This window comes from Otolemur garnettii, unplaced genomic scaffold (assembly GCF_000181295.1).
Source record: "Otolemur garnettii isolate 467f Iridium unplaced genomic scaffold, OtoGar3 scaffold00002, whole genome shotgun sequence".
Classification (NCBI taxonomy): Eukaryota; Metazoa; Chordata; class Mammalia; order Primates; family Galagidae; genus Otolemur; species Otolemur garnettii.
Window position 1 is genome coordinate 37,426,761 of NW_003852397.1, and position 11,045 is coordinate 37,437,805.

The window sequence follows — 11,045 nt, forward strand, 5'->3', positions numbered from 1 at the left end:
TGGTTCTGTCTTTACATTTTCTCATCCATTCCTTTTATTGTCTTTATCATCCATATTTTAAATTCCCTTTCTGTCAAGTCCATAAGTTACTTACAGGTGGAGTCTTCTGAACAGCTGCCTCATGGTTCCTTGGGAGTGTTAACTCTGTTTTGACATTTCATGTTGCCCAAATTTTTCCATTGGTTCCCCCTCATGTGTTCTTAATTCTTGTTCACCTCCTTGTTCTCCTTTTCACTTCTCACTGCTTCCTTTGTTTCAAACAGAGGTCCTTGCTCTTGATGACAGTATGTTGCCAGGACACTAGGTGGCGCTGTCATTTTTTAGGAGACAGCACAGTCAGTAACCTCTGCGGTCCTTATTCCAAACTTGCTTGCTTTGGTGATCACCTGATTGTTTCCTCAGCATTCAGACCCTGCTGGATTGGGATCTTAAGGCTCACAAGACTCCTTCAGAGGCAGGTCTCATGGTGCTCCCTGACTCTAGTTACCATGGGTATGGGAGTCCCTCAGCCTATCCCAAGAGTAGATTTCTGATCCTGGCAGGTGGAATTAAGATGGCTAGGCTTTAGGCCCCTGCTAAGACCTTCTCATGACTTTCCCATAATGATAGCTGCCTTGCCAGCCACCAAATCTATGGCAAATCCACTTCAACTGGCATTCAGATTTGGTTGCTGTATACTATACCACACACTCTTCCAAGCTCTCTCCTCAACTGTGTAGCTTTCCTCAACAACTGAAAATTTCTGAAAGGCTTCTTCCCATCCTGGACCTCTGTAGGGGGCCAGCATATCCCAGCTGCTCACAATCACTTGCCTAATTCATCAGATTTCCACTGCTCAGAATCACATGCTGGGTAATGCCCTCGTGCCAGGTATGGCTGTGTTCTCTCTTTTTCTCCAGTCATTCTAGGAGAGCTCAGCTGAATGATCCTTCTGGTCTTCCATTATGCTTCACCCCCTATTTAAGTATTTAGAAGCTTTACCTTTTTTTTTTTTTTGAGATAGAGTCTTATGTCACCTTTGGTAGAGTGCTGTGGCATCACAGCTCAAAGCAAACTCAATCTCTTGGGCTTAAGCAATTCTCTTGCCTCCGCCTCCCAAATAGCTGGGACTACAGGTGCCTGCTACAACACCCAGCTATTTTTTGGTTCTAGTTGTCAGTGTTGTTTGGCAAACCTGGGCTGGTTTCTAACCTGCCAGGCCCAGTGTATGTGGCCGGCACCCTAACCACTGAGCTATGGGTTCTGACCCTTAAAAGCTTTACCTTCTAAGGGAGATAGAATCAAAATCCTCAAGTGGATTCTATTTATCCTGTGCTCTTTGAAATTACAATTATATTTTTGCATTTTGCCAACTGAGCTTTTGCTCACAGATTCCAAATTCCTTTGTTAACTTGCTAAAAACTTGTTTTGCTGAATATAGAGCCCAACAAAATAATTGATTTCTATAATGTTTGTATGGTGAAGCTCAATTCAATGAATAAATTAGTAAAATGAATGATAAATGAATTAATACATAATAAATTTATAAAACCTCAATGTAATGTGCCTTTTAATATGTTCAGGAGGGAATGTTTCAGCTGTTAAATGGATTGCAGTTAAATGAATTAAAAAACAAAATAAATTTTAAAATGCTCCATTATTCATTAAAGTACTTCAGTGCTTCATTAATCTATTTTAGATCACTCAGGCCCATAAGTGCCTATTGTCAAAAGCTGATAAAGTGTGAAGAATTGCTTTTCATACCCTAGAGTCAACTTAATACAGTAAAACTTTTTAAGGTGTTAAGGTCAAGTCTATTGGGCATAAAATAAGTGTCTTTGAAGCTTGTAGACTTTCTAAAAGGAATAATAGGAGGTTTTTTTTTTAAAACATGTTTAGGTAGTCACACTTCAAAAATTTAAAAAATTATAAAAAACGGAAGAAATTTCTAGATTTTAAAGAACCCTATTTTCCACTTATCCAAAGGACTCATAAGGTTAGACACAACAATGGGCCAACTTAAAATATTTTCTGAATTAAAACTCAGTTGCAACTTCCATTTTTTTCTCTTTGTAGTGTTTAAGAGTTGAAGTTATTTGTCTTTGGAACTATAAGAATTTTTTTTTTTTTTTTTGAGGCAGAGCCTCAAGCTGTCCCCCTGGGTAGAGTGCTATGGCATCACAGCTCACAGCAACCTCCAACTCCTGGGCTCAAGCAAGTCTCCTGCCTCAGTCTCCCAAGTAGCTGGGACCACAGGTGCCTGCCACAACACCCAGGTATTTTTTTGGTTGCAGCCGTCATTGTTGTTTGGCGGGCCCGGGCTGGATTCGAACCCGCCACCTTAGGTGTATGTGGCTGGTGCCTTAGCCACTTGAGCCACAGGTGCTGAGCCGGAACTATAAGAAATTTAAGAGAAATATTCTTTAATGATTTTATAGGCAGACTTAACACTTTAAAATTTTTAAATGTGGTGAAGAGTGCAGATACTATTTCTTGGGTAAGTTTCAGTATCCCTGAATCTGTCTTATGATAAGGTGAATAGTGGGGATGACAGACTGAAATACAATGACACTCCCTTCTAGACCTAATGATCTCTGGATCCTTTACAAGAAATGTAGAATAAGCAACATCATCAAGATAACATTTTAATACCCATAGCAGTAAGAGCAGAATGAGAAAACAAAGCAAAACTAAGAGGTGAGTTATTTGAATGTCTCTGAATGTATAGATTGGAGATGTTTAAAATGGTAACTCTCGTTTTATCACCTATAATTAATCTAAGGACTTCTGCCTTTCCTGTGGAAAGCTAACTTGTTCCAAAACACTCTTCAGAGCCACCCATTTTTACCGAAGTCCCTCTCTGATTTAACAAGAGCTGAAAATCAAAACAGTGGGAAACTCCATACTACCTGGGGTTCTCTTTTAGCAATGTTACCTGAGAAGGTGCGTGGAAACTTTGATACCACCTTTAGGTACCTCCTGTACAAAATCCATCACAGTACTGGACTTTTGTCAGATCAATTAGGAAAGGTATCCTCTTATCCTCAGGATAAAAACTCAGAGGGCCAAGTAATCTCTGAAGTGCTAGTATAGTCATTTTTTCCCCTGTCATTTAGAGATAGCTTGCCAGAAATAAAGCCAAACTAGAGGGGAGATGGTAAGAGAGACAGAGGCTTGAAGACATCAGTGAATCCTCTGGGTCTAGTCATGCTTGAACCCCTGGATTTGTCAGTTATGAGAGCAAATAAATTCCCTTTTCAGCATAAGCCAGATTAAATTGTTTTATGTCATTTTCTCTTAAAAGAGCTATTAATAAAAAGAATAATATGAGATACCAGCCATTTATCTATCAATGTTAATTACTATGTTTCTTTCTAAGATACCAACGGTAGCATATGAATCATTTATTTAATAATATTTAAGAGGAGCTAAATGCTACTATATTAAATATATGGATACATTTTTGGATATATCCCTATTTTAGAAATATTAAATGTAAAAATATTTTTGAATGACAAAATCTGAAAGTTTAAGCATCCTATTTTTCTAAACTATAATAGTTGAAATTATTCTTTTGATTAAGTGATAATTTTGGAGGACTAGTGAATAGAGTGAGGAGAGAAAGTAGAGAGAAATTTTAGACAGGAATTCTTTTTGGTCAAATGAGATCTCATGGAAGGAGATTGGAGGAAAGACTTTAGGAGAAGTAGATAGCATCGTGGTGGTATTGGGTAATAGTACCAAAGGTCACAAGGCAAGCTAGGAGCACGATGATAATAGTGTTGTTTGTTATACTGGACACTGAGGATGTAATGGTCAATACGGCATGTGTGGTTCCTGCTAGGCTAGCGGGTTCATCACTATTCTTGTTAGTCACTTGTATCTTCTTCCTAAGGATCCAGTTTCTAGGCGAAATGACTTTCTGCTGTGTTTTCTCCTCTAGAGAGCCCTAGGAACAATACAAGTCACCCTAGGTTGGCTCTCTCCAGAGAAATGTTCTCATCACATCTTCCAACATCTACTCCCTAGCCTTCTTTTTTTAACTTTAGTTTTTCCAATGAATCTGTGAGTCAAGACAGGCTTTCTTCGTTCTTTTATCAATTCTGTATATGGAGGGTGAGGTTTGTCTCATTCATCTTGCTATCCTACTGCCAAAATAGATACAGAAAAGAATCTATTATAGTTTTATTTAGTGAATGCATTACACTTACAGTTTATAACATTTTTATTTAAAATCTGTGATACATACTTAAAATATATGTAATTAAATATGTATCTTTGGTATTAACTTGCACAGAATAGAGTTTGAAACCATTTTGTCTAGTAATGTACCACAAGAATGGAAAAGCAAGTATCCAATGTATTCGTTAGTAATACAAAGCCAGTAGATAAACTAATACATGCCTACACAAGAGAAAAATTCACTTCAATTTAAGCTGAAGGGAGGGAGGAAGAGGGAGGGGAGAAAAAGGAAGTGGGATGGGGATAAGTGGGCTATCATTTAATAGGCACAATGTCAGGGTATATAACACACCGCCTGGGTGAGGAGCACAACCAGAACAGGGACCTCACGTAACAAATGCAAACATTGTATCCTAATTATTTGTGTCCTTATATTAATCTGAAATGCAAAAATGTGATATTACTTAGTGATGTCTAAACTATCACCAACTTTTAAATATCACAAGTTTCTTCATGATAAATACTTCTTAGAATTCAGAATGACCAAACTTTTTTTATACTTGCGTATAATGATCTGCTTAATTTTATTAGAGAGCTGTCATTTGGAAACCACGTGTGTCTTTTCTTTCTTTTCTTCTTTTTCTTGTCTTAGATGTAAAAACTTCAGAGCTAAGTTTGTTGGTCTATTGTAATACCTTATCTTTTATTGTTTTTATTTCTTGGTTCATCTTTCTCTCCATCTCCCATTTTACTTGATTCTTATGTTTTACTTTCTTTCAGAAGTTCTTTTAAATTTGTGCCTCTGTTTTAAGTTGCTTTGAATTCTTTTTTTCAAATAGGCTGGTCATAGGGGTATAGAGGTTTCTACATATAGGACCGTGCTCCAGACTTCAATTTGAAGTTAAAACAATATACTAGGCAATTCTGGAAAGGAATTTAATTCTAATTTGTTTATTTAATCATTCATCCATTCACCCATTTATGCCTTTCCTTATTTCCTCAAGGAAAGAAAGTGGCTATGAAGAAATGCACACAACAAGGAAGTGTGGTATTTCCCAGACTATATTCTGAGATATTAATATGACATTGTGACAGAACTGCTTTATGCTTAAATTTATCTGGAATTGTTGAGATTTCCTTAAAATTTAGTACAAGGTGACTCTTTGTGCTGCTCCCACTTGGCTATAATATTTAGGCAATAACCTCCAAAAGATTTTAAGAGTTTCTTTTTTTTTAAACAAAGTATCTATTAACACATATAAAAATAAGTGCTTGGCAAATCCAGTTGTAGAAATGCTTAATTAGTTAGGTATAAATAAATACAAATATAAATAAAATAATCAGCAGGAAAACCCCAAATAAGGTAAGTTATACTGGAAGAAAAAAAAAACACTGTAAAGTTTTTCCCCTTTTTGGAGGGGAAAGGAAAAGGGAAACATGGGTAACTACCGAATTCGCACTGTAAATGAAGTGAAAAGAAGATTTCATTTTCTTGGGGGCAGCCATACTGCTTGCTGAATTATAACAAATGTGATTCAGATGGAGCACATGAGGTTTCTGTGTGTAGTTGTTCTAATGTCAGCCTTTGCATATGGGACAGGAGAATATGCTGGATGAGGTTTACTGGAACCGTGGTTCAGTAAGGCAGTTTCTGTCAGTTATCAGAAGTAAGATTTAGTGAAACAGCTCAAATATGGAGCAGCACATGGGAAAGAGGCAGAATATGAGTGTCAGAAAGATACAGGGAACTTTCTGGACAAGCTCGTGTAACCATATTTCTCTCACTTCCCACTTAGCGTTCAGTTTGAAAACAGTCATGTGAGTCGAAACTCAGTGTTACCTATCTATTTTTCATCTGTCTACCTATTCATCTTTAACTATTTCTTTAAGATATCATTTAAATTAAAAAATAGGGTGGGATTTTTACATATGTAGATTTGTGTGATATGTATTTTATCTATAAAGGAAGCCTGAAATAAAACTGTTTTGATCTAATCTCCAAGATGACAAAATTCTTCATTTGAGTAGGCCATGGGAATTAGAACATTTTCTCATGGAAAAGGTAGTTTTCAAAACAAGTCACTTTATGAAACTTGTCAACTTTCTAAAAATATTGGGTTGGCTAACCCTAATTTTTTTCCATCAGACATAGAACTTTATCACTAGTTCAGTAGTTTATTGATGATATTATGGAAGGATAATTATGTGCTATATTTCTTTCTGTCATGAAAATAAATAATCTCTCATTCATCATTCTTTATGAATTATTACAGAGGCTCAAATGAAAACTTTAGAAATTAGAGCAAAGTTTTAACATTAAGAAATATTAGATTTTGATAGGGTTGATCCTAGCTACCCCATCAATTTATGATAGTTGTGTGAATTTAGGCAATTTACTGAATCTTTGTGTGTCAGTCTCCTTGTATGTAAAATGGAAAAATATTAACATATAGCTTACAAGGCTATGGTGGGGAATACATAAAATTCTTGAGTTCCTCAAGGTATGATGGTATTTTAATGGGGATTACATTAAATCTGTAGATTGCTTTGGGTATAATAGGCATTTTAGCAATGTTGATTCTTCCTATCCAAGAGCATAGTATATTCTTCCATCTATTAATGTCTTCTGCTTTTCCTTCCTTTCCTTCTTTCCTTTCTTTCTTTCTTATTAAATCATAGCTGTGTACATTAATGCAATCATGGGGTACAATGTCTTAGTTTAATACACAATCTGAAATGCTTTCATCAAACTGGTCAACATAGCCTACATGGCAATTTCTTAGTTATTGTATTAAGACACTTATATGGGGCTTCATAATTCTCCCTGTAGCGATCCTTCACCCCTTTTGTTAGGAATATTCCTAAGTATTCCATTTTCTTTGATGCTACTGTGAATGGTATCATGTCATTGATTTGCTTCTCACCTTGGGTGTTATTGGCAAATACAAAGGATACTGATTTGTGAACATTGATTTTATACCCTGAGATGTTACTGAATTTCTTGATTACTTCCAGGAGTCTGTGGTTGAATCTTTGGGGTTTGCTAAGTATAAAATTATATCATTGGTGGAGAGTGAGAGTTTGACATCCTTATAATGTTTTTTTTTTAATGGCTCTCCTAATTTATATTCCCACCAATACTGCATGACTACCCTTGTATTTTGCTACTGCGTTGTCTGAGTTCTTTGTTTGTTCTGAGTATTAGTGCATTGTCTGATTAATAGTTTGCGAGTATTTTCTCCCAGTCTACAGATTGTCTCTTTACCTTGTTGATTGTTTTTTCTGCTGTGCAGAAGATATTTAGTCTGATACAATCCCATTTGTCTATTTTTGCTTTTATTGCCTATGCTTTGCATTCTTAGCCATAAAACCATTTTCCAGACAAATATCCTAAAGCATTTCCTCTGTTTTTTTCCTAATAATTTTATAGTTTTAGGGCTTACATTTAATTCCTTAATCTATTTTGAGTTGATTTATTTGTATGGTGAGAGACGGGGTTTAGTTTCATTCTTGTGTTTCTGGATCCTGAGTTTCCCAGCATCATTTATTCAAGAGACTGTTCTTTCTCCAATGTCCAATGTATGTTCTTTTTTTTTTTTTTGAGACAGAGTCTCATTCTGCTTCCCCAGGCTAGAGTGCGGTGGCATCACCCTAGCACACAGCAGCCTCAAAAAACACAGCACTGTCCTGTGTTCAAGAGATCCTCCTGTCTCTTGGTGTAGTTGGATCCTTCACTGGTTTTGGTGTTGGGGTAATGCTGGCCTCATTCAATGAATTAGGAAAAACTCATTCCTCTTCAATTTTTTGGAATTATTTGATGAGAATTAGTGTTAGCTCTTCTTTGAAAGTTTGGTGGAATTCATCAGTGAAGTCATCTTGTCCTGGACTTCTCTTTGGTGGGTGGCTTTTTATTACTGATTTGATTTCATTATTTGTTATTGTTCTGTTCAAGTTTAATGTTTCTTTCTAAAACAGAAATAGGTTGTATGCATCCAGGAATTTATCCATTTCCAATTTTCTGGCATATAGTTGTTCATAACAGTCTTATGATATTTTGTATTCCCCCCCTCCCCCCCGGTGCAAAGTCTCTTTTTTCATTTCTGATTTTGTTTATTTGGGCCATCTCTCTGTCTTGTTTGGTTAATATAACAAGCGTTTTACGTATTTTGTCTCCTTTTGAAAAAAACCCACCTTTTTTGTTTTATTGATCCTTTGTATTTTTTGTAGCCTTTAATTTAGTTTTTCTCTGATTTTAATTATTTCTTTTCTTCTATTAATTTTGAGTTTAGTTTACTCTTAGTCATTCCTTGAGGTGCATCTTTATATTGTTTATTTAAAATAATTTACTTTTTTTGGTATAGGCATTTATTGCTATAAACTTTTCTCTTAGTGCCACTTTTGCTATATATCCCATAGTTTTTGGTGTGTCATTTATCTGTTGTCATTTGCTTTAAGATTTTAAAAAAATTTCCTTAATTTCTTTATTTGCCATTCAGGAGTATGTTTTTTAATTTCCATGTGTTTGTACAGTTTCCAAAGTTCCTCTTGATATTGATTTCTAGTTTTAGTCTATTGTCTAGAATAGATACTTTGTATGATTTCTTTTTAAAAAGTTTGTTGGTATTTCTTTTGTGGCCTAACATATGATCTATCCTGGAGAATATGCTGATGATTAAAATTTATATTCTGTAGATGTTAGATAAAGTGATCTGCAAATATCTGTTAGGTCCATTTGGCCTATTGGGCAATTTATGTCTAATATTTCCTTGTTGATATTCTATCTAGGTGATCTGTCCAAGGCTGAGAAAGGGATATTAAAATATCCAACTATTACTGTATTGGAGTCTATAATTGGGGTATATTCCTTTAGCTCTAGAAATATTTGCTTTCTATATCTGGGTTCTCTAGTGTTGGGCAAATACATATTTATAATTGTTATATCCATTTGCTGAATTGATACTTTTTTTTTTTTGCAGTTTTTCGCTGGGGCTGGGTTTGAACCTGCCACCTCCAGCATATGGGGCCAGTGCCCTACTCCAAAAATATGGAATGCTTCACGAATTTGTGTGTTATCCTTGCACCAGGGGCCGTGCTAATCTCTATATCATTCCAATTTTAGTGTATGCACTACCAAAGCGAGCACTGAATGGATACTTTTTATAACTATGACCTACTTTGTCTCTTTTTATTTTTTTGCTTTAAAGTATATTTTATCTGATATAAGTGTAGATACTCCTGCATCAGTTTTGGTTTTTATTTGTATAGAGTGTTTTTTTTTTTTTCCCTAAACTTAACGTTCAGTCTGCCTTCAGTGTGCCTTCATAGGTGAAGTACATTTCTTATAGGCAGCATGTAACTGTGTCTTTTAAAAATTAATTCAGTAAGACTATACCTTTTAACTGCAAAATTTAAATTGTTCATATTCAAATTTGCTAATGATAGGTAAGGTCATTTTGATAATTTTTTTTTTTGGTTGGTTTGTATATCTTTTTTTCCTTTCTTCTCTTACTTATCTTTGCAGTTCAATGGCTTTCTGTAGCGATAATGTTGGGTTTCCTTCTCTTTCTCATTTGCGTATCTGCTTTACCAATGCGTATTATACTGTCATGTGTTTTTATGATGGTAATTATTAACCTTTTGTTTCTAGGTTTAGGACTCCATTACGCAGTTTTTATAGGGTAATCTAATAGTGATAAATTTCCTCAGTTTTTGCTTATTTGGAAAAGACTTTCTTTTTCCTTCATCTTTGAAATCTAGCTGTGCTGAGAGTATAGTACTCTTGGCTGGCAGGTTTTTTTTTTTTTTTTTCTTTTAACCCTTTGAATATGTCATCTCATTTTCTCCTGGTGTGTGAGGTTACTGCTAAGAAAGGTGCTGTTCGTCTGATGGGGGTTTTCTTTTGATTTTTTTCTACTTTCTTTTATGGTTTATAGAATTTCTTTTTTGTCTTTGACTTTTGTCAATTTGACTATAATATGCTTTAGGAAAAACATTTTTGGGAATTTTTGAGCTTCCTGGATCCACATCTCTCCCTAGACTTGGGAAGTTTTCAGCCATTATTTCATTAAATAAGTATTTTAGGCTATTTCCCATCTCTTCTGCTAAAATTTCTATAATGCAAATATTTGTTTGCTTAGTGGTGTTCCAAAGTTCCCATAGGGCTTCTTCATTCTTTTTTATTTATTTATTTTTTCTTGTTTGGATTATTTCATAAAACCTGTCCTCAAGTTCAGAAATTTGTTTGGTTGATCTAGTATATTGTTGAAGCTTTTAATTGTATCTTTCTCCTCATTGAATCCTTTACTTTTTTTTTTTTTTTTTTTTTGAGACAGAGCCTCAAGCTGTTCCCCTGGGTAGAGTGCCGTGGCATTACAGCTCACAGCAACCTCCAACTCCTGGGCTCAAGCGAGTCTCCTGCCTCTGCCTCCCAAGCAGCTGGGACCACAGGTGCCAGCCACAACGCCCGGCTATTTTTTTGGTTGTGGCCGTCATTGTTGTTTGGCGGGTCCGGGCTGGGGATTCGAACCTGCCACCCTAGGTGTACGTGGCTGGCTCCTTAGCCGGTTGAGCTATAGGCACCGAGCCGAATCCTTTACTTTTAAGATTTCCATTTATTTCTTTTTTAATGGTATTTCTCTCTTTGTTGAACTTCTCAGTCTGATCATGAATTGTTTTCCTTATTTTGTTCAATTGTCTTTTTATGTTCTCTCTTGCTGAGTTTCTACGTAATCATTATTTTGAATTTCTTTTTAGCATTTCATGCATTTTATTTTTTTGGTATCTTTTTTATGGAGTATTATTGTTTCTTTGTTTTCTTGCTTTTTCATATTTGATGTGTTCCTACTTTATATCTGCAAATGTGATGTAATTGTTGCTTCTTCCAA

The 11,045-nt window shown here is 35.4% G+C and overlaps 1 non-coding gene across 1 annotated transcript; it reads right to left on the reverse strand.

Annotated features, from left to right (window-relative positions):
- Window positions 1–9,199: 9,199 nt before the first annotated feature.
- LOC111725764 lies at window positions 9,200–9,304 on the reverse strand. Its single transcript, XR_002773747.1, has one exon. It is a non-coding gene; the product is annotated as a U6 spliceosomal RNA (small nuclear RNA).
- Window positions 9,305–11,045: the final 1,741 nt, after the last annotated feature.